The sequence below is a fragment of the Crocuta crocuta genome, unplaced genomic scaffold (assembly GCF_008692635.1).
Source record: "Crocuta crocuta isolate KB4526 unplaced genomic scaffold, BGI_CrCroc_1.0 scaffold38, whole genome shotgun sequence".
Taxonomy (NCBI): domain Eukaryota; kingdom Metazoa; phylum Chordata; class Mammalia; order Carnivora; family Hyaenidae; genus Crocuta; species Crocuta crocuta.
This window is the reverse complement of record NW_027532605.1, coordinates 1593927-1618765: the sequence shown is the minus strand read 5'-3', so window position 1 is coordinate 1618765 and position 24839 is coordinate 1593927. Positions and strand designations below refer to the sequence as shown.

At 35.2% G+C, this 24839-nt stretch overlaps 1 long non-coding RNA gene across 2 annotated transcripts in view; it reads left to right on the top strand.

The window, feature by feature from the left end:
- The first annotated feature begins 6 nt into the window (after positions 1-6).
- Positions 7-24839, top strand: part of LOC144244899 (uncharacterized) — a 580012-nt gene continuing 555179 nt past the window's right edge. For both annotated transcript variants that reach the window (XR_013339108.1, XR_013339107.1), the window contains exon 1: positions 7-98. This is a non-coding gene — a long non-coding RNA (uncharacterized LOC144244899). The remainder of the gene's footprint in view (positions 99-24839) is intronic.

The following is a 24839-nucleotide window of genomic DNA, read 5'->3' as shown; positions in this document are numbered from 1 at the left end:
CCGCTCTGAAGTGTAGCCTCAAGGAACCAGCACAAAGAAGCAGTTTGTGTGCTCAGCTCCCCCCAGGACCAGTTGGTGTGAGGGGACCTGGTGTGCAGGTATTTGGCAAGTAAGGTCTTGCCCCCCCACCCCCCAAGCGGAGGTTTTTCTGTTTCGGACTCTCTCCTTTTCCCCTCTCACTCCCCGTAGAGGGTAGAGGGGGATCGCCTCCCACCCTGGAGTCTCCGATCCCGGCCCGATTTTATCTTCCCCGGTTCGCACTCACGTTAGAAGGCTCTCTCAGTGGATTCTGCGTCCTTTGTCTCCCAATCTCTCAGGTTTTGTAAGGTTTCCAATGGCTTCAGATCTTTTCTGTGTGATGTATGGGCGCGAGTGCCAGTACGGAGCTCCTTACTTCTCTGCCATCTTGCCCCCTCCTCTGTAAAATGTTGCCTTTAATCATATATTTTACTCTATATAAAATGTATTTTCCTAATCCATTTGTCTATATACCTAATTGATTTAATCATTTATGGGATATTTTATACATGGGTAAGTCTGAGAGCTAACTGCTGGTGTAAATGGGTTGTATAAACTACAAATACACTCTCAATAAGTGTGGACTTCAGTATAACTGATATACATTGGCAAGGGCAATAGTGTTTAGTGGTGTTTTAAAAAATTTCATCGAAGTGTAATTGGTATATAATATTATGTTAGTTTCAGATGTACAACATAATGATTTGATATTTGTATATTGAGGCATTCTTAATAAATATTTCCAATTCTGCCTGTGAGCAAATTGTCATAGAAATTGGCCCTCTGATTTTTTTCCATGCTCATATTTCATGTGTGAGAAGTCAATTAAAATTCTATTGTTACCTCATAGTAATAAAGATTTATAAAACTACATTAATTATAGTCATAATTTGTATATGCTTGTGCCGTATTTTCTCTTTAAAGGGGGCAGGGATTCTTTTTATTTTTTAAATTTTTTCCTCTTCAAGATGAGAATGAAGGAATTTTCAGTTGCAATAAAATAATTAAATGTCATGTTTGGATGAGTGCTTTCAATTTATTATTTGAAACCACATATTTTAGAAATAAGAAAACAGAGGTAAGTTTTAAAATGAATGATTGGTAAACATAAAACTCAATATTGTAGGCTAAACACTTCTCAAATATACTCATTGTTTTAATCCATCTTTCATTACATATGGAATCTGATATACAATTGGCTTCAGTTAATATTGACAGTATAAATGAAAGCATAATTCAGACCTAATCAGAATATTATATCCGAGATCTAAAGAGCTTGACCGTTTCTTTCATCAGAAGCTCCTGATAGGCAACAGGAACAAAACTAGAAATACTAAAAACAAAACAAAACAAAACAAAAAACTTTCTGTGTAACCTTGGCTTTATATACCTTAGCAAATGGAAGTGCCTGGGTGACTCAGTCAGTTAAGTGTCTGACTTAGGCTCAGGTCATGGTCTCATGGTTTCTGAGTTCTACCTTACCTCAGGCTCTATGCAGACAGCTCAGAGCCTGGAGCCTGCTTTGGATTCTGTGTCTTGCTCTCTCTCTACCTCACTCCTGCTAGCTCTCTCTCTCTCAAAAATAAAGACGTTAAAAATACATACATATCTTAGCAAATGAAATAACCTTCATGTGTATGGAGAATTCCTCCTTCCTCCTCCCTGGAATGCAATATTATACAGTTCAAGTGAAAGCCCAAAGCTTAACAAGAACTCTGCATAGGATAATTCTATTGAGAAGCCCCACAAAAATGTGTCTACCAAGACACAGGGCTTGGACCCATCACTTTCCCTGCACTGCACCAGCCTTCCCTGCTGGGAAGGATTCAGTCAACAGCTGAGCTTTTTTGGACACAGCCCGTTTGTTTTTACTGCATTCCATTTTTTTGTTTTGTTTTGTTTTTTAATTTTTAAATGTTTTTATTTTTGAGAGAGAGACAGAGACAGTGTGAGCAGGGGAGAGTCAGAGAGAGAGGGAGTCACAGAATCTGAAGACAGGCTCCAGGCTCTGAGCTAGCTGTCAGCACAGAGCCCGACGCGGGGCCCGAACCCACTGACCGTGAAATCATGACCTAAGCCAAAGTCAGACGCCCAACCAACTGAGCCACCCAGGCACCCCTCACACCTTCTGTTCTCACTTTTCCTAAGTGCATTTTCCTTTTATTCCCCAACAACAATAAGATAATAGAAATACTTAAAGTATTTAATTTGTTCATTATTTATTCCAATATGAAATAAATTTTGGTTTTATCTGCCCTTCACATTTTCTACAATTTCACTGAAAGGAACTGAGGATAAGTTTTATACCCTAAAACATCATACTTGATAATTCTGCAGTAGTTATTGAGCATACTTAAAAATATATATATTTCAAAATAACACATTCCTGTCACTTATCTGAATCCAATATTTCCTTAACTTTTAAATGAAGAAATAATATACACAATATTTCCAAATTACATATGTATTTTGAATGAAAATTTTCCTCCAGAGGGAGTCCCCAAGGTCCTATTAGCAATCATCATATTTAAAACACAATTAAACTAGCTTATATTTTCTGCTAAAATTGTTAGAGAAAGTCTTCAGAGTCTGAATGTCTTCCAACCTAACCAGCCTGACATGATTCAGGGTCTTTGAAAAAAATTCATACTGCCTGAAATTGCAAATTGATTAAAGCATTTCTATCCATCCCTGTATTGGGAAAACATGATATAATACTATGGTTTAACTGTATTCCCCAAGACCTTTCTTTTAAGATTTTACCATCTTTTTGAAGCATTTCTAGAAAAAATAAAAATATTCGGATTGATGAAAAGCAAAACTTTTCTAATTTTGAGAAAGAAGTAAAACATATTTTCTCCTTCCTAACATCCTGATTAAGAGTTGAAAATAAACATGTAAAATAACTTCATAATGATTATTTTAGGTGGTGCATATCTCATATTATAAAATCTTTAAACTATTTGGGAGATGTCAAGAAGAGCAATTGAACCCTCGGTCAGTATTGCTTTAGAGAATGGTGATTTGAACCCCAGGTGAAGAGAGTCATCTCCTCCCTCTTTGAGTTTTCAAAACTGAATAAAAACTCAAAACCTTTAATCATGTTAGATTATCAGGTTTGTTTATACCCAACCTGAAGTGTAGGCACATAGTACATTTATGAAAAGAAATTCTAAGTATATAGTTTAGAGATCAACTCTAAGCCCTCAGGGGGATTCAAGATTTTGTATGTGTTGACTAGTCTCAGAAGGTGGATTTGTACTTCTTTTCAGAAGGCTGACTTAACCTTCTATACTCTTTCTTCAATCCCATCTCTATTAATATCACTCAAGTCCCTTTTCTGTGCCTTATTTCTGTACTATCACCAGATATATTACTTGTATTAATTTCCATGTCTGTTTCCAATGTTAACAGTGAAGTCCTTGATGTGTATAATAGATCTTTCTTAGTGTGTTGGAATTTAGCAAAAGCTTCCAATTAACAAATTCACACACCCAAAAAAGTCTGTTGCTTATCTGGAAAAAGAAAAAAAAAACACCTTAGATTTCCAGTTCATCAGTACATAAGGACAAGGAAAATATTCCATAGCATTTTTAAAGCTGTACTTATGGAAAGCTGTTAACCTGGAGGATTCACACAGGTGGTCTTAGCAAATCTAAAGGAGAAGATAGTATGTATATCTGGATGAATTATGAATCTGTCCTCTCATTTCTTCCTTGTCAGCACCTACTGGTTTCCACTTTCTCCTTTCACATTGACAATGTTACTTGTGCTTCCTGTCAAGTAGTGAAATGTGGAAGTGTTACTTTATTAAAACAAACATGAGATGGTGTCAGTATTAAAACAAAAAGAAAACTGTATGTGAATATAACATCTCTCTCTCTCTCTCTGCACCTCTCTCTAATACACACACACACACACACACACACACACACACTCCACATGTTTGGTAGAACAAAAGAGGAAATAATGAAGGTCAAAGATACTGAGGTTAAGATACAGGAGGTGTATATTTTAGATATTACAAGGATAATTAATATGTAAGGCTGTTTAGAAAATTATTCTCATCCAAAGCCAGAGAAAAATATACTATTATTTCCACGTCACTTCTGTTCTTTAAATCAGCCTTTCTTTTACATATGCACCATAAATTCATTCACCTTTCCAAAGCCTGTTAGGGCAATTATATTGCATTTGTCTTGTGTCTTCTTTATTCCAACTATGTTTATCGTTATCTGTATTTTTTAGTAAATTATAGATTAACATCCATTTGTTAAGACTTTTTCCAATGATGCTTTAACTTGGTCTCTCAGGTTTTGACTCTCAGTTTTCCCCAATGAATTGGACTCATCCTTCTGACTTTACATATTGCAGCTTGTTTAGAGCAGAGCTAGACCAACCTTTTCTGTAAAAAGCCAGATTTAAGAAATGTTTTAGGCTTTTCAAAGCCTTACAGTCTTTGTCACAACTACTCAACACGGTATTTGTAAGGTGAAAGCAACGATGATATGAAATACAATTAATATACCTATATTCCAATAAAATTTTGGCTAAAAATCATTCAACAGTTTAGTACTAATTTACTAATTTTAGTACTGATATATACAAAATGTATTATGTGCTAGTAATTTACAGGTACTTGGGATGTATGTATGAATAAACAGGATTGGTCCTTGACCATCTAAAAATTATGGTATGAGAAAAATAATGAAAATTATAATGGACTGTGAAAATTATTATGATGGGAAAGGCGAGGAATAACTTGGTCTGATGGGTTTGAGCTGTCAGAAAACCTTTCTCTGAGGAACAGATGTAACAGCTGGGATTTAAAAGCTAAAAATGGATAGACCAGTTAATTTTATTTTTTTAACTGAGCGGTGCTCTTAAATTTGTTATTCTTTATAGGTGTGCTACATTTTATACTACTCCATAAATTTGGACATCTGCTAGTTTCTTTCTGATCACTTTTTTTGTGGAAAAAAGTGTGCCATAAATCAGAGTAAGCTATGTTTAACATACTAGCATGTGTGTAGAACATACATGTGTGTAGAGCACACATTACTCTTCCTAGTAATGATACATATCACTGAGCTTCAAACTCTCGGCTAGAACTATTTGCATGGCTCTGTTCAACCTCGGGGAGCCTAAAATGAAATCTCATCATATATCTGGAAGATGGATTAACACACTACCTGGTTTGTGATTTGGGGGGAGGTGGCTCCTTTTCTTAGCACAATCACATTTTTTTATGCTGCTTAGAGCATGCCTCGCTTGAATGTTTAAAACGTTCTCAAAAATAGGGGCATCTGGGTGGCTCAGTCGGTTGAGCGTCCCACTTTAGCTCAGGTCATGATCTCACAGTTCGTGAGTTCCAGCCCCACATCAGGCTCTGTGCTGACAGCTCAGAGCCTGGAGCCTGCTTCAGATTCTGTGTCCACCTCTCTCTGCCCTGTCCTGCTCATGCTCTGTCTCTACTTCAAAAATAAATAAAAGATTAAAATAAATTAAAAGAAAACATTCTCAAAAATAATTTAAATAAATATATTTTGGAGTCTATAGCCAACATGATTTAAAAATTAAAAAAAAAATCCGAGACTATACCGGGCAGCAGATTAGGTTAGAGAATAGCATTAAGGAAATAAAAATTGTCGGATCATAGAATTTTATAATCATTGATATCTATGACTGTATATGATAAAAATATATCTTATGTTTTAGTGATTTATAAAACATAAATTTCATAATCTAGCTTATGAAATCATTAAAAATGTGAAAAAACATTTATTCATCTTAGTCACAGTATGTCGTCTATTTTAAAAGATGTATCACCAAGAAAATGCACTTGTTGGATATTTGAGCGCAAATACAAGGAATAAGATTTAAATGAAAATTCTTGCATATGATTTTTAAGTTTATTTATTTATTTTGAGACAGAGAGAGATAGAGAGAGACCATGTACACATGAGGGAGAGGGAGAGAAAGAGAATCCTAAGCAGGCTACTCACTGTCAGAGGAGAGCCTGCCCAGGGCCAGGCTTGATCCCATGAAGCATGAGATCATGACCTGAGCCAAAGTCGGATGCTCAACCGACTGAGCCACCTAGGTGCCCCACTGAGCAACTTTCTAAGCCTGTTTCTTTCCCATAGAAAGTTCTAGGCCTAAAAGTCTTTCCCTATAGCAAATACATGTCATTTGTATTTATTCCAGGCTAACAAAACTTTTTCTAATGCAGCTTTGTCAAAGCTATGTGGGTCTTCAATATAGGTATTCCCATCAAGTCCGTGTGCCATGCATTACGTTATCAATTATTTTTGAGACATGACACCTCCCTTTCTTTTATGGATATTTCTTTATAGGAGTCTTTTTCTATAGCAGAAAGAGTCCACTGGATACCAACTTTTACTTTTAGATCTTCATAAAGGCTATTAGAGCCATACTTTCAATTTTTTTTAATTTGGAGGCCGTGCTGTATTGATAGCATCCTGGATATAGTTTGTCCTAAGATTCTGTCCCTTTGTCTTTAATTTGAGAATCTTTCATTGGTTCAAAATATAAGAGATTAGAAACGTCTATTTTCCAACTAAAAAAATTCTAGAATATAGGTATTTACTGTATTTACACTTAATTCTGCTGTCGATACTTTAGGTAATACCTTATCAAAACACAGATGATAAGAACCAGCACACATTTCTTTCAAATATTCTGCCTACAAATCATCATGTCCAGGAGTACAAGTTCAAAGGGTATGTTTCACATCTCACAAGGTGCAGCAGGCTATGGTTTGCCAAATGTTTCACCACTATATTACAATTCAGGTCATAATTTTTCTTAGTAATTTCCTTGTCATTTTATCCTGCTTCTTATGGACATATCCTTATCACTCACTGGTGAATCTCAGAACCAATGCCATATATTTCATTTTTGTTATAGCAGCACCACCTTTGTTTCATATTAGTAACAAATACCATAAAGTCTTAGTAAGATAAAATCTAAGGATTTGTTTATACTGAAGACTGTGGGACTATTGGTACTACTGGTACAATTCTGCTTCAAGATGTGATGCCGCATTGATAATGCTTTACACTGCAGAATGTGCCCTCCTTACACGTTTTCATTGTAGGCTGTAGACTGACATAAGCACCTGTAGACTGACGTAGCAGGCACCTAGGGCAATATCTCCTCATGACTATGACAGAAATACTACAGGGGAAGTTCACTGCACAAACGCATTCCAAATGTTTGCTTGAAATCAATCTTCCAACATTCAGTTGGCCTAGGCAGGTCACATTGTTAATCCGATGTCAAAGAATGGGCAAATATACACATTTCCTGGAAATGAGGGAGGTGGGAAGAAATTTTTGAACAATTATCTAATCTTACCTTAGCAGATATTTTCCTTACAATTTTATTAATTTGGGAAATTGATACTAATATAATTTCTATTAAGAGTTTACTGTATATAACTGACTGCCAAAGTTAAAGAATATTCTATGATAATGACTATTTGTTATGCTAGCAATCCAGAGCATCTGGATGTAGTGTAAAAATATTGTCTTTAAGCTGAGATGGTTACCCTAGACCTGAGAGGGCAGAAATGTCACCATTTCTTTTATGAAGCCAAAATTGTTCACTCTGAAGAACATATTGTAGTGAAAATGCACTTTAGAAAAAAATAATTACTGACAAAACTGTTCACGGACAGAGAAATCTATGTTAACCAATTTGTGAAGTTATTAATGTTGCAACTGGTATCATCAATCTGAAAATGAATTCTGTATTTGTATTCTAAATGAGATCACAGTGTAAGATTGCCTCCACCCTTTTCTTTTGAAAGCTAATTCAAATCAATCAGGCTTAGGATTTATCTTTCCTCTAAGAAATTCCATTATTATAATCATATACTGAAATTAAAACTTGGTTCTTAAAATTATCAGCATTGAATATCTAGAAAATTTGCAATTAGTCCTTTGAAAAAGTCATTACTTAACTATGGAGCAATTATCTATCATCCAAGTGAAAACTGAAACTACATACAATATTTAAAGTATATAAGTAGGCATGCCTGGGTGGCTCAGTTGGTTAAGCATCTGACTTCAGCTCTGGTCATGATCTCCAGTTCATGAGCTAAAGCCCCGCATTGGTCTCTGTGCTTACAGCTCTGAGTCTGGAGCCTGCTTTGGATTCTGTCTCCCTCTCTCTCTGCCCTTCCCCTACTTGTACTCTGTCTCCCTTACTCTCAAAAATAAATTTAAAAAACATTTAAAAATGTAAAGTATACATACAAAAATTCATGAGATATAGATGTATTAGACTGTATATATATTGTTAGTTTAAATAACATTTTAACAGATTTTAATTAAAAAATCAAGCAACATTGCAGTTTTTATAGATGATATTAACAAGAATTTCAGCAAAATCATGAAGGTGAAAATAAATGGGGAATGTGACCTATCTTGGCTGACAAGAGAAAGTAAGTGGACACTTAAGCCTGAAGGAAGGAAAGCCAATGGATTTACAGCCTAGAACCTCCCTAAAGCCTCATGACTTGGGAAAGAAGTCTCCAAAAGTGGGGCTTTGGGGTAAGGCCGAAACCATAAAGACTGGTTCAAAATTTGATTCATCTCTAGAATGTAAGCACCCATTAGGGTAGGGATCCTTGTCTGTTATTTTTATTGATATATCTCAATTACTTATAACAGTGTTTGGCATGTAATCAGAATCAAATGAATATGTATTAAAAGAACAAGTGTCCTTCCAAATGGCATGGAACAGAAGAAAACTGCTTACCTCCTAATAGAAGCTGGAGGTGTATTTTCTAAAGAGGTTTGCACACTGACAATGCTGGTGAGATGCCAGTATAAACACAGCTTCACAATAAGAAATTTTACATGTTCACCAGTGAGACTACCTCTGTACCTCAATAGATCCCATCATCCTGGCATGGTGATTCACGCCCTTCCCTTCCACCATGTGGGAGATTATATTATCCATGTGTGGAGAAATTGGTCTGTTGCTCATTGAGAAATCTGATTCATTGTCTTATTGATTTGCTTTAAAGCCTGACTTCCAATATACTCTATCCAAGAAGTGAACTTTCAATTAAATTGTAGTTCTTTCTTCTTAGTATAAATGGAAAAATAAGATCAAAAACTTTTAAGAAAAGCTTTTATGAAATATAGAAACCGAAACATAAAATAAAAATTATTTCAGAAAAAACAAAAACAACACAGAGAGCAGGAGAGAAATCTCAAAATAACAACCATTATAATCAATATCTCCTAGGAGATGGGACGCGGCAATGGATTGTGAATTTATGGTGCTACAAATGTAACATTCAGATAAGAAAATACTTTTGAAATTCTAAAATATGACAGTAGAAATAAAAAGTACTTTAGCAGGTTATATGGTAAATTCAATAGAAGCTCTCAGAAAATATAAGATTCAAAATGGCTAAAAGTAGACAAAAAAATTAAAGGATGGGTCCTGGAGATGAATAATAGAAGTTTACTAAAGAGAGACTAGAAGAAAATTATTAAAGAACTAATAAAATTTTTTAAAACATGAAAGACATTTTCTGCATCCCTACACAATATTTAAAAAAAAAAACCCTCATCTACACAAAAGTACATCAGTATTAAAAATCAGACAATAAAGATTAAATACTAAATTCTTACAGAAAGAAAAATAAATAGGAATACGTACAGGAGTTAGGTCCTGAATGGAATAAATTTCTCAACTTTAACATGAAAAGTTAAAAGAAAATAAGAAATGTGTTCTATGTTCTGAAATACATGATTTCCAACCTAGCATTCTATAGTTAAGCTATTACTCATATATAAGGATAGATGATAATTTTGGAAAATCTTCATTACTTCCTGTATTTGAACATATTTAATAGAGATGGATAGTTATTCTTTAGTGTCTGGGAATGAGTTAGAGGGTAGACATAGAAAATCAAACAAGTAAAAATGAGGGATAATGAATATGATGAAGCAAAAGCAGATATAATTTTACTATCCTATATAGCTCATGTGTACATTTCATAATTAAAATTATATAAACAAGAAATATTGAAATAACCCGAATAGTATATAACTATGTTGGTAAATTACAGGTAAATATAAAAAAATGAACCAAAGTTATTGTCACAGATGACTTGGAAATAGACGTCAAGATGGCGTTTGGATAGAAGATGTGAAAAAATGAAGAAATTAAGACTGGGAAGAAGGAAAATCCAACCCTCATGCAGTCTCACAAAGACTCCCTCAGCTCAGTGGGAATATCTGAATCACATATGTTCATTATAATTGTCTATCTCACTTATAGCACAAATGGCAACGCATTTGCACTCTTCTCTCAACCATCAGCTGTGAGCTTCATGGGAAAGGTGTATTCTTTAAGGAAGGTGTTCTCTGCAGCTGACTCACAGCCTGATGCAATTGACGAGTAGAAGCTGCCTGGTGAAGCTGGGCAACAAACTCTTCCTCGGAAAAAGGTCTGGAGACACTGTGCTACCAAACATGTTGATAGATGTGTCAGGCCTATGAAAATACTCTTAATATTATTACTTTTAACCCATACAAATCACAGAAAGTGACTCTGTACAAATCGGGAATGTAACTGAACAGACATAAAGAAATGTCTTAAAGTTCATTGATGTTAAATTAAATAGACCTGAATACAATAAAAAGGACCTCAAAATAAGACTGAGAAATTTCCAACTTATAGAAATATATTGAAGACCAAATTTATGTCATTCAGAATTAATAAATAAATGAGAAGAAGTGAGGTACAGAATAGAAGCAAACACTTACAGAAAGGAAAGGATTTTTCCCCGAAAGATTTTCAATACACAAAGGAAAGATTACAGAAAAGAAAATAATAGGAGAAAACCTAATAAAGATAAAAATAATAAAGTACAAGGAAGTTTGGCATTCTGATGGATAGAATACAAAATAAAAGAAATAATATTGTATTTCATCACATATTAATAAAAAATCTTGAAAAAAGAAATGAAATAATCAGTCTGTTTTCTTACTGTTGAATTTAGAGAGTTTCTAAAATTTATTCTGGATACAAGTTCTTTGTCAGATAGGTGATTTGCAAATATTTTCTCCCAACGTGGATTTTTTTTTTCTTTCTTTGACAGGGTCTTAATTTTAATGGAATCTAATTTATGTCTTTATTTTTTCTTTTATGAAATTTACCTTTTATGTCAAAGAACTCTTCGTCTCTAGGTTATAAAGATTTCCTCCTGTGTTTTCTTTTAAAAGTTTTAGTTTTGGGGCACCTGGAGGCTCAGTCGATTAAGCGTCCAACTTTGGCTCAGGTCATGATCTCACATTTTTAAGTTTGTGCTGACAGCTCAGAGCCTGGAGCCTACTTCAGATTCTGTCTTCCTTTCTCTCTGCCCCTCCCCACTCATGCTTTCACTCTCTCTCTCTCAAAATAAATAAAGATTAAAAAAAATTTTTAATGTTTTAAAAAATAAATAAAAGTTTTAGTTTTATGTTTTACATTATTCTAGAATCCATTTTGAGCTAATTTTTGTGCACAGTGTGAGGTATAGATTGAGTTTTATTTCTTTATTGTTTTTCTCATGAAAAAAATTGTTTTTTTTGTTGTTGTTCACTGTTGTTCCATTTTCATTTATTGAAAAGTCTATCTTTTCAATCCACTGGATTGCTGTTGTACCTTTGTCAAAATTCAGTATCTATGATTGTATGTGTCTAGTTCTGGATTCGCTATTCTGCTTCATTGATTTATTTATCCACACAACAACATCACACAAGCTTGATTATCAGAGCTACATAAATACAAAAATCAGGCAGCAGACCTTCAACTTGATTCTTTTTCAAAATTGTTTTGGTTATCCTAATTTCCTTGTCCTCCCATATAATTTTAGGAACTGCTTGCCTATATCTAGATAGATTTTCACTGGAATTTTGGTAGGAGTCAAAACATATCAATTAGGGGAGAACTAATGTCTACATGGAATTGAAACATTTCCTTTGTCTTTTTTATTCTTTTGTAAGAATTGAACATTTTATCTCTGGTGTCTCATATTTATAATATTTACCAGTGTTCTTGTCAGTAGATGTTTTTTTGAAAAGTGGGCCATGAAGCTGCTTGATCAATAGGGCTACAGTTTATTTTAAGACTCTTCTTATTTTTCTCTGAAACCCTTTAAAATTGTTCTGCAAGATACAAGAAGTTATAGTCAAGATAGAGAAGACTTTCCCCCTTCTAATTTCTGTTTATTAGTGACGTGTTCAAATTCAGGAACAATTGCATTGACAAAATGAGATGAAAGAGCTGCTGTTGTCACATCAGCACTTTCTTTAAAATACTGTCAAGAAGTATTTTCAGTTAATCTTCTAAATTTCCTGAAGTTTCATCTTTTCTCTGTTATCAATTATTTTAATCAAAATTTTTGAATCAGTTAAGTCAGTTGAATTATATCCAATGAATTTTTATTAGAAACGGTATGGCTTTTAAGACCTTTGCCTTAATCTGAAAACTTTCTTTTGTGTGTATGGAGACAGGCATCGCCAAGGTCCCTTTTTCTGTCACTTCTGTCAGTTTTGCCATCCAATAGTTAGTCTCTGAAGTTCTGACCAACGTGTGTACAAAGTGTGATAGGCCATGAAAACTTGGGTCATATGCACCACCCAAAATTCAGAAAATTTCTACAAACATTGGTCTTCTTTGAGTTTAGGGACATCTTCAGTTATAGCTCATAACTCAACTCAAGTCCTTTAGAGAAGATTTAAATTCTCTAGTTGCCTGCATATCTTGCTCATGAGAGGGATGGATCTTTAAAGGCAATTGTTACTTTGGGGTTTTGGGGAAAAGATAAGGAGTCTCAAAAGGAGAAGAGGAAGGAAATAACAAAGGCTCAGAAGAGATATCAGAAAGATAGAGGGAAAGAGGGAGAGTTGAATATAAAGAAAACATTGGAGAACAGGGAGGGACAGGATCCACTAGGAAAATGAGTCTAGTTTGCTGTTGCTTAAGATGACCAATTGCTCATTAGCTTTGACCAAACAATTATTTAATGAAGCAAATTTTCATTCAGAATTTCATTTGGAGAAATATGGCCCTTTGGGCTTGAGAAATTTTCTTCCTTCTTTTCTAAGGAATCTGAAATGAAAAATGTTCAAATCAAATGTTCCTCAGAGTTGGCCCTGAAAGCCCAAATCAGTTTTGGTGAATTTATGCCATTTAGGAAGACAGGCATAAGAATTCGGATTGTAGGGGCACCTGGGAGGCTCAGGTGGTTAAGCATCCAACTTAGGCTCAGATCATGATCTCACGGTCAGTGGATTTGAGCCCCGCATCAGATGCCGTGCTGACAGCTAGCTCAGAGCCTGGAGACTGTCTTCGGATTCTGTGTGTGTGTCTCTCTCTCTCTCTGACACTCCCCTGCTCACTCTGTCTCTCTCTCTCTCTCTCAAAAATAGATAAAACATTAAAAATTTTTTTAAAAAGAATTAGGATTGTGATGAGCATATATATAAGAAGCAGAAATTTTTTGGTTGTTTTTTTTTTTTTCTTCATGGAACAGAAAGGTTTTAGACTTGGATGACCCCATGAAAGCTGGCAGTGGTCAGTAGAAATATTCTTGTGTACTTTTCAGGACCCCAAACACAATTGGCCGTGTCTGTATGTAGACCTGAAAAACCTGTGCCTTTTTGCAGGTGGAAAACCCAAGAGATTGCTCTCTATGATTCAAAGTTGAGTTCTGGGACACAAAGTCTGAATGAAGGAAAACCTTTCTAGTTTAATTGCTGACCCAAAGAAAAACTTGTGTAAGTGGATGCTAGTTTGGTGAGAGCTGCAAATCCTTTGGTCTATGAGGCCAACTTGAACAATAAGACTTGTAATCATCTGTTTTATGATTTCAATCTTCTGACAAACAACACTTTAGACAGACAACACAAAATAGTAACACAAAAGATGCCAAAAAATAAAAAGATGAAAAGGAAAGTCCCAATTTCACCAAAGATACCACGCAAATGGAAAGCAATAGTAAAACCCAGATACGAAAGTGAGAATAAATAGCCAAGGAACTCAATGCAAAGAAAGCAGAGTTCACACTCGGTACTACCTTGCAATGTCAGCGTGGACATGATAAACCTCAAAAAGGAAGACACAAGGCCTCTGTAGACACCCTACCTGGCCGAAGGGTGTGGTCTAATGCCACAGTGTTTTCACAGGCCCTCCAGGAAAACTCTGGAAATGAGGCCAGCCAAATGAGAAAAAGTAAAGCCTCTTCGTTCAGACCTTGCTGTGGCAAGGGAGTCAGCCATAGGGAAATGGAGGAGAGGCAGGCAGGAAAGTTGCAGATCTGCACTGTAAGAAAAAAAGTTTTTGAGTATGTTCTGATTGCAGACTTTGACCTTCAGAAGCTGGGAGGTGGGCTACCTAGTAGCTAGAATTCTATGTAATGGGTTAAGGGAGCCTACTTGGCTTTCTCTACTTGGTCCTAAGTTAAAAGCAGAGGAAAAATTGGGGAAACTGGTAGTTACTAGTCAAGTTCTGGCTGTTCTGGACTGTTTTTACTAAAAGGTCATGGTTTGGCTTCCTGAACTGTTTGTTGCAGATTATGGGGCATAATTGTATTTTTATATATTGCGTGGCTGTTATTGGTGTATTCTGTTTCTCAAGTGCTTGCCATGGGCTGGAGGGGGGGAAAGATGTTGACTACAAAGAGACGGGAGGGAATTTCCCATATCTTTGTGCTGGTAGTTGCCACATATATATGCAATTGCTAAAATCAGAGTAGTATGCCTAAATACAGTGAATTATATTCTATGCAAGTTGTAGTTCAATAAACTTGACTTTGAAAAATGAAATTAAACATATTTGTTCTATGATTTTCTCTAGCGAAGTTTAACTGCACTTATGTGAGTATAGAAGTACATAATGAGTTCCAATTAGTGTGAGCAAAATGGAAGTAGAGGCAGTCAAGGAATTGAAAGAATTTGCAAAGGGGGTATGATATAACACACAAATCAAGGAATTCAAAAAGGAGACTAAATTCAGGAAGTGACTGGTGGGGGCTATAAAAGTGGTAAGTAAAGTCAAGGACCATCAATGAAACTAAATAAGCCAATGAACTAGAAGGAACGTCAGTGGTAGTCAGGCAGACATTTGGAACTATGATTCCATAGATGGTGCAGTTTTCACTAGTGACTAATTCTAGGTTTGGCCATAGCGTAGTTTAAGTAAAAAGTAAATGAAAATAGGTCTGAGCAACTGATCAATCATGGAGAGGGATGGATCATCCAAGGGGTGGTAGGGACAACGTGAATAATCGTCTTTTCAGGGGCACAGAATCCTTTCGCTAAAGTTATTAATAAATGAGGGAGGCTTTCCTCAAGATTAGAAATGGTCAGAAACAGATTCCCTGTGGGAAGAAAATGATAGAAGGTAATGAGAGCAGATTGCATAAACCTGAAAGAAAAATTGTTTTTCGCCTGATTTTAAAAGTGAGAGGGGTAAAACTTTGGAGTGGAAGTTACATTTATTGGAATACATACATGGTAGTACATGCAATGTACGGCGACAAACACTGTGCATTTATTGCATATATTGGAATGTGTGCAGGGAATATAATCAGTTTACTGCCCAATCCTGAGTGTTTGAGAATCAGCAGCCTCTCCTGGAGAACGTACTAGGGATATCCTGTCTTTAGGAGAAAGTCAAATTTTAGGTGCAGCAAGAACTATAGTCTGGGAAGGTTGAGGGTGTGTGGGAATTATTGGAAACAGCTAGGAAACATTCCTGAGCTTCAGCTGCCTTTGTGCATCATTCTTGTGGCTAGTTCTGTCATTTTCATGTTGTGGTGCCTTCTTCCCATCTAGAATCTATACCTCTCATGTGTTATCCCTGGCTGTCTTGGCTGTTTTTTAAACTCATTTTAGTCTAGCACACTCAATTCATTCCCTCTCCTTCCACCACCAAAGACACAGGTCTAACTATTTAGTGGGAGAAAGAGAGACTAGAAGGGAGAGAGGGAGGAAGTAATGAGAAAAGCATGGAAGAAATGTTTTATCCCTCATTTTATTTACTTATTTAATTTTTTAAAATGTTTATTTCTTTAATGTTTATTTGTGAGAGAGACAGAGTGGGAATGGGGGAGGGGCAGAGAGAGAGAGAGAGAGAGAGAGAGAGAGAAGACATAGAATCTGAAGTAAGCTCCAGGCTCTTAGCTGTCAGCACAGAACTCAATGTGGGGCTTGAACCCACAAACTGTTATAACCTGAACTGAAGTTGGATGCTTAACTAGCTGAGCCACCCAGGTGCCCCTTCATCTTTCATTTCAGATGATCATATTTTTTTCCCCTTTTCTTCTACTCGACTTTTGGTTTTCTGACTTTTCGACTGGGCCATGGACTACTGGTAGCTTCTTTTCTTATATCCATGCAGGCATCTTGGATGTACATGTTGTTATTATGCAACATAGCCAAAATCTACCAATAACACATCATAAAATATTTAAATATAATGCTTAATTATTTATTACTGTTCTAAAAAGAAGATGAAAGCATTGACATGGGCCCTGCATTTTTTTTTTCAATAAAATCATGAATTACTCTTCAAGAAATTTTTTTTCTGTTTCTAAATAGTTTTTAGAGATTGAGGCTTCTCTAAGAGCTGAAATGCTTCTGAGCCGCTATTTGTGGCCTCTTCCCTTTTCCTCAAGTGCCAGAATGTTAATGCAAAAGTAAATTTTGAATAGGTAAAACAAGGGTTAGAAAATACTAACAAAAGTCATATCTAGTTGCTTAGATGCAGGGCTATAAAAGCAATTTGGAGCTTACTCATTCTACATACATGACCTTTGCAATGCTACAGTAAAATTCTCAATAACACAGTAGCTTATTAGTACACTAATAAGCAGAGAGGTAGAAACCTTCTGATAGGGATGAATGTGTATATTTTCAATATTCAGGGTATTAGGGGAGCTTTTCTTCTAGTCTCTGGAAACACAGCTTTCCATATCTTAAATTAATTATATTTCCAGCTTTCCTGAGAGCAGTGATCATTTTTAGCAGACAAAGAAATGTTGCTATAACTCGACTCATCTACCCTGACAAAAGAGCAGTCAAACTCACGTTTTCTGTTATTTTCCATGTGCCTGAGCCCATAACTGATATCCACAAAAATTATTGTTACGATGCATACCACAGCTTTATTACTGATTGTTCAACCGAAAATAAGAAACGAAAGCAAGAAAAAATAAAGAGAACAAATAAAGAAGGAAAGAAAACAGATGGGATGTGCAAGCAAGTTTATGCCTTTCTTAATATTATTTCTATTCCTAAGCTTATCTGTGATGGACTGTCAAAGGAACATAATGAAATTAAGTGATTAATAGTCAATTCAAATAATATAGTCTGTATTAAAAAGGACTTATCAAAATGAAATTGATCATTGTTGGTCAAAACAGCTGAAGCAAAAGTAAGATATCAGCCCTATTGCTGGCTTTTTTTGGGTTAAGATGAATAAAAACAAAAACACAAGTATGATTCTTATATAAACATAATCTCATGTATGTACTTGAAAGTAATTTATTTGGTACAATCATATTGTCATCCTTAGATACATTCCAAATATGATGACAAACAAGCAAACTGAAGTGTACTTTATTATTCATACAAGATAATGATTAAAAACACAAGATGAAAAAAAGAGCCACATGGGGTTATGCTTTGGCTCCATGGTAATAGATTATTCTGACAGTAAAGTGCAGAAACGTTATCTAGGGTGATAGAGGGTTTTTTTTTAACACTTTTTTTAAAAGTTTGATTCCAGTGCAATTAGCATAGAGTGTTATATTAGTTTTAGGTGCAGAATACAGTGATTCAGCAATTTTATATATTACTCTCATGATAAGTGTACTCTTAATACCTTCTCCTATTCTCTCTTTCCTCCTGCCCAGCTACCCTCTAGTAATAATCAGGTTTTTTCTCTACATTAAAAGCCTGTGTGTGTTTTTTTTTTTAATTTGTCTCTTCTTTATTTGTTTGTTTTGAAATTCCATGTATTAGTGAAATCATATGGTATTGATCTTTCTCTGACTGACTTATCTCAGTAAGCATTTTAACATCTAGATTCATCCTTGTTATGGCAAGATTTCATTCTTTTTTTTTGGCTGAGTAACATTCTTCTTTATCCATTCATCTACTGATGAACACTTACGTTGCTCCCACCATTTGACTCTTGCAAATAATGCTGCAATAAACATATGGTGCACATAGCTTTTTGATTTAGCGTTTTAGCATTCATTGGGTAAATATCCAGTAGTGGAATTACTGGATCATATGGTAATTCTATTTTTATATTTTTGAGGAATCTCCATATTATTTTCCACAGTGGCTGCACCAGTTTGCATTCCCACCACCAGTATGCAAGAATGTTCCTTTATTTTCCATATCCTCACCAACACTTGTTACTGCTTTTGTTTTTGATTTTAGCCATTCTGACTGGTCTGAGGTGGTTTTAATTGTTATTTCCCTGATGCTGAGTGAAGTTGAGCATCTTTTTCATGGTTCTTTTGGCCATTTATATGTGTTCTTTGAATAAAATGTCTGTGAATATCTTCTGTCCATTTTTAAATTAGATTATTTGTAAGGTTTTTGGTGTTGAGTCATAGAAGTCCTGCATATATTTTTGATATTAATCCTTTATTGGATACGCTGTTTGCAAATATCTTCTCCCATTAAGTAGGTCATCTTTTTGTTTTCTTGATAGTTTTCACTGCTGTGTAAAAGCTTTTAATTTGTATGTAGTCCCAATAGTTTATTGTCTCTTTTGTTTCCCTTGCCTTAGGAGTCATCTCTAGAAAAATGTTGCGACAGTTGATGTCAGAGAAAACACTGCCTGTGCTATATTCTAGGATTTTTATGGTTTCAGGTCTCACATTTAGATCTTTAATCCATTTTGAGTTCATTTTTGTATATGGTGTAAAAAAGTGACCCAGTTTCATTCATTTGTATATAGCTGTCCAGGTTGTCCAGGTTTTCCCAACATCATATCCCATCCATCATAACAATTTGAAGATTTAAGGTATCTCTTAACAAAATATTTAAGTTTTCTGAAGAAAACAATAACTTTGTTATATAATATTGGTATATTTAAGGTAACTGAAAGCTGTAGTGAAATACTAGCAGCCAATGAATTGTTTATTCTGGGAAGCAAAACCTAAAAAATAATAATTTCAAAAGTTATGCTTACACAATAAAAGTATCACATTCGTAAAATCACAAAACTGTAAATAATGCAAAATGAATATTAGTATGTCAAAAATAAAATTAACCTGGGACATCTCGGTGGCTCAGTTAAATGTCCGGCCTCGGCTCAGGTCATGATCTCACATTTCGTGAGATCAAGCCCCATGTCTGCTCTGTGCTAACAGCTCAGAGCCTGGAGCCTACTTTGTTTTCTGTGTCTCCCTCTCTCTTTGCCCTTCCCTTGCTCACACTCTGTCACTTTCTCTCATTCTCTGTCTCTCTCAAAAATAAATAAATATTTAAAAAATTTAAATAAAATTAAGTTAACCAAATATATGATAAACTATTTCATTTCATGATGTAATCCTTTAAGAAATAGTCTAATTAGTTGGTTTCATACGGTCAGATCTTGTCAGTACTGTGTCAAGTTCCCAGGGTCCGTTCCCTCAAAATATTAATGCCCTTTTAATTGAAGTAGTTTAGATATGTACAAATTCTAAATTAAATTCTGGTTTGCTCTGCTTGGATTATTCTCTCATTTAGACACTATCATTTTGCTACCAAAATATAATAGAATACACTTTCCATAATTTTGCTCAGATTATCTATTCAGGACTCACAACACTGAGTGAAATCTAATGTCAACAAATACCTTAAAGAACACCAACGTTAAACATAACCTGAGCTGAAGTTGAACATTTAACTGATTGAGCCACCCAGGCACTCCCAGAATTCTTAATTCCCCATCAAAGAACAGACTTGCTTACAACTGTGCTTTTCACCCTCTTCTCTCTCTCTCTCTCTCTCTTTATGTATAATTTATTTTTGAGAGAGAGAGAGACAGAGTGTGAGAGGGGGAGGAGCAGAGAATGAGGAATACATAGAATTCAAAGCAGATTCCAGGCTCTCAGCTGTCAGGACAGAGTCCAACGTGGGGCTTGAACTCAAAGACTGCAAGATCATGACCTGAGCTGAAGTCAGACACTCAACCGACTGAGCCATCCAGGTGCCCCTCACCCTTTTCTCTCTTATTTCATTCAATCTAGGATGCTCTTCCCGTAACTGGTCCTTTCCCCACATTTGCAAATCTCCATTCCAAATTCCCTCCTTATGTTATTAGAATTCACACTGAATTACAAAATTAGAACAATTCCTTCACCACCTTGTCTTCATTCCCAAAAACATGTCTAAAAGAAATAACACATCTTTCCTTAAGGCTCAAATACTCCTAGGTGATGGTTTGCCAGGATTGGCCTCCACTTGGCTCTACCTTCTTACTTATCTTTTCAGTTTCTCCTCTGTTGAAACTGTTAAATAGAATTGTGACATTCTATTTCCATTCTTGTTTTCTATTAACCCATATTGACTGCTTACTTTAGCACCTGCTTTCCACCTTCCATAAATTACTTTGAATAGCATGTCCTCTTTAACAATCACATCGAGCACTTATTTAACCATAAATTAATTAGCTAAAAGATCTTTCAACCTTCTCTGCTCTAGAACAAGGGTATAGAAACAACAGTTCATGGGCCAAATCTGGCCTGCTTTTTGTTTTTGAAAATAAATTTTGTTGGAATCTAGTCATACACACTTGGTTGCATGTTGTTTTGTGGCTTTATCTGAGGGGGAAGTGAGAGGTTGCAATAGTCAACCATATTTATTATTTGCCATTTTAGAAGTTTGTAGATCCCTGTTCTAGAATTCCTCAAAATCTGATGAGCACATTGGCTTTAGAGCCATTTTTATGGATGAAATCTACTGAGGCCCTAATTTAGCCTTATCTTATCTGGGAAATTTCAACAGCCTCCTGAGTGGCCTTCTTTTATCTCTCTTTAAAATCTGTTTTTCTATACTGTAGCAGTGTGACCTTGTATGCTTTTTCCTAAAGTCAGTTATGGTTAACCACCCTCCCCCCTTTTAAAAAGGCTTTTACATTTTTCCATTAAATACAGAACAAATTAAACCTTAACCATGATGTACAACACCATTTTCAACATAAATCACCCTATATTTCCAGACACATGTTTCAAATAGTCTTGCGTCTATCATCTGCGATACCTTGGTCTTCCTGACTATTTACTATTCTCTCAATAAGCCACGGATCTCATATCTCTTGTGCCTTTGCTTATGCCACTTCCTGTCTAAAATATACTTCCTATGATATCCACCTGTTCAATTAAAATGTGGCCTTTATTCCTTTTACAACTTTGTTGTCTTTGCTCTGGGATCTAGCTCACCTAACGCGATGGAAGGCTTCTGAGAGTACCAGCAAAAAAAATATTTTTTAACTTCAAATCTCCAAATCAGTGCCTAGAAGTTAATAATCCCTCAGTTAATGTCTAACAGACACATGAAAAGATGCTCAACATCACTTACCTTCAAGGAAATACAAATCAAAACCACAATGAGACACCACCTCATACCTGTCAGAGTGGCTAAAATTAACAACTCAGGCAACAACAGATGTTGGTGAGGATGCGCATAAAGGGGAACCCTTTTGCGCTGCTGGTGGGAATGCAAACTGGTGCAGCAATTCTGGGAAACAGTATGGAAGTTTCTCAAAAACATAAAAATAGGACCATCCTACCAACCAACAATTGTACTATTAGGTTTTTATCCAAAGGACACAAAAATTCTGATTTGAAGGGGCAGCTGCACCCCAATGTTTATAACAGCACTATTGACCATAGCCAAAGTATGGAAAGACCCCAAATGTCCACCAACTGATGAATGGTTAAAGAAGATGTGGTATTTATATTCAATGGTATATTACTCAGCGATCCAAAAGAACAAAATCTTGCCATTTGCAACAATGTGTATGGAACTAGAGTGTGTTATGCTAAGCGAAATAAGTCAGAGAGAGGCATATCTCTGATTTCACTCATGTGGCATTTAAGAAATAAAACAGATGATCGCAGGGGAAGGGAAGCAAAAACAAGATAAAAACAGAGAGGGAAGCAAACCATAAGAGACAAATACAGAGAACAAACTGAGGGTTGCTGGTGAGGTGTTGGTTCAGGGGATGGGTTAAATGGGTGAAGGACATTAAGGAGGGTACTTATTGGGATGAGCACTGGGTGTTGCGTGTAAGTGATGAATCACTAAATTCTATCCCTGAAATCATTATTACATATATGTTAACTAACTTGGATTTAAGTTAAAAAAATAATCCCTCAGTTAGTTTGCTGAAGTGAATGTGTTTGAAATAATTTGAATTAAATATATAAGAAAACATTATAAGTGCAAATTCTAAGGCTGTCATATACCAATTTACATGGTTTGTATAAAACTCACTGATAAAAAAGATTTTTTACATTTTATTTGATTTTTATTTATTTTTGAGACAGAGATAAACAGAGCATGAGCAGGGGAGGGGTAGAGAGAGAAGGAGACACAGAATTCGAAGCGGGTTCCAGGCTCTGAGCTGTAAGCACAGAGCCCAACACGGGAATCGAACTTATGAGCCCTGAACTCATGAGCCCTGAGATCGTGACCTGATCCGAAGTCAAACGCCCAACCAACTAAGCCACACACGCGCTCCGGATAAAAAAAAAAAAGTTTTATTGCATTTTTCCCTCAGTGACTCCAGGGCAGAGTATTAGGGCCTGTGATTTCTGAGCTGGTTTTCTCTTATCAACTGGCCATTAAAGAAGACTAATTTTTTCTTGCTGTTTTTAAATTCATATCCTCAATTGAATTCCAAAAACAAAAATCCCAATTTTCTTTCCAAGACTCTCAATTTTGTCGTATTTAGTAAATGCTCCCATCAGTCTTTGCCAGAGCGAGAATTTCACATAAAGAAAAAGGAGACAATTGTGAAACATCAGAAAGTAATAGCAGAAAACAGACGTGACATTCTAGTTGTCTCATGCAAGGGTTTTAGAAAAATTTTATGACTAAGAGATAATAATGCCCTCGGTAATGTTGCCTTCAAAGGTAGAGTTGTCATCAGATCAAAGTTGACTACAAATGCATTCAGAGAGCTAAGGGATTTAGTTATATTCAAGACTGATATACTGTTAGGGTTTGTAATTGTAAATATATTATAAATTATTTACAAGCAAAAAGTAAAAGACACACAGTTATATAAATATCAAGTTATCAATACAGAATCCTTTTATATTTCTCCCTTTCTATTTATCTTGTAACGTCAACAGATTTTTTTTTAAGTCTATCATTTCTTGTCTTTACTCTGTAATTGCTGAAGCCATGTATGAGGCAATTGACTAGACTTAAAAAGAGGGCCTAAAATTATGAAAAAGGGGAAAACTAATTGGCAATGATGAACACTGAGATTTTAACCTAATTTCTTATTTGTAACATACCTTGTATGTTCATCATCTGTAATAGATATTTTACCATGTGATTTGGAATATTATTATGTGATCAGAATTTCTCTAAACTCTGAGCTAAAAGCGCCTAGCCATGTGATGTCAGAGTTAGAATTAGTATTTTCTATTTACTATTCTTCTATTATCCTCTCCTATTCATAAGAATTGAATAACAATATTAAGGCCATAATAATATTGTACCAAGCAAAATACCATAAAATTTTGTTTGAAAAATTTTCTAGGATTTCTATAGTAATTAAGACAACATATATAATGTAGCAAAAACTCAAATTATCCCATGGAAACATATCTTTCTCCGATATCAGTAAATTATTTTTCTATTTACACTTTTATCATTTTATATTACTTACATTTGATTTCTTCAACCTGAATCTAAAATAAGGAAAGAAAACTTCTGGTCCTTTTGCAAATGCCAGTTGACAAAACACTAAGTATCAATCTTCTAAATATAATATTAAATGGATCACGATTACTGAAACTGAGTTTTGCTTGTTATGTCTAAATGTCAGGGAAAAAGATTTTTGCCTTCTCATTTGTCCAATGTCCCTTGGCTGTGATTACTCTGAATGTGCTAGATTGTAATACCAAGAAAAACTTAATAATACTTAGAATGAGAGATATATTTGCTATCATTAAGCTCCAAATTAAAAACCCAGTTGTAGACTAAATGTTCAGCTGTAGAGACCATGATTGAAAATGTGAATACATTAATCTTTAGAAACAATGTTATAAATAATGGTTCACCAAGCTTTCCAAAAATTCATATTTAATCCCTATGAAAAATGGGGAAATATGCTATAATACTTGTACGCATTTAAGAGATATTGAATTATAAATGTTAATTGGCTCTGGGTCTCTGCCTGAGGGAAAGCAGGCTTCAGGGTAAGAGAATGGAGAGTTAGCTGGATACTTTCTGGAGTTTCTGAATAGGTATAGTTTTAAGATCTTTTGATTTATAAAACAATTAGACATGACTTGATTAAATGAATTAAGAAAAAGAAAATAAACCAAGGGAATATAGGAAAGATAACATCAATTCAAAGAACAGAGCGATAGAAAAAGATATTACAGAGAAGCAAGTAGTTAGATTTATTACAGCAAATAGAATTAGAAGAAAGGAAAAGGAGAAAACCATTAACAGAATATCTTAAGACACATTTGTGAAAGTAACTGCCATTGGTGGAGTTAACCAAACTTAATGAGTGAAACTCTGGACTGTTTGGTGATG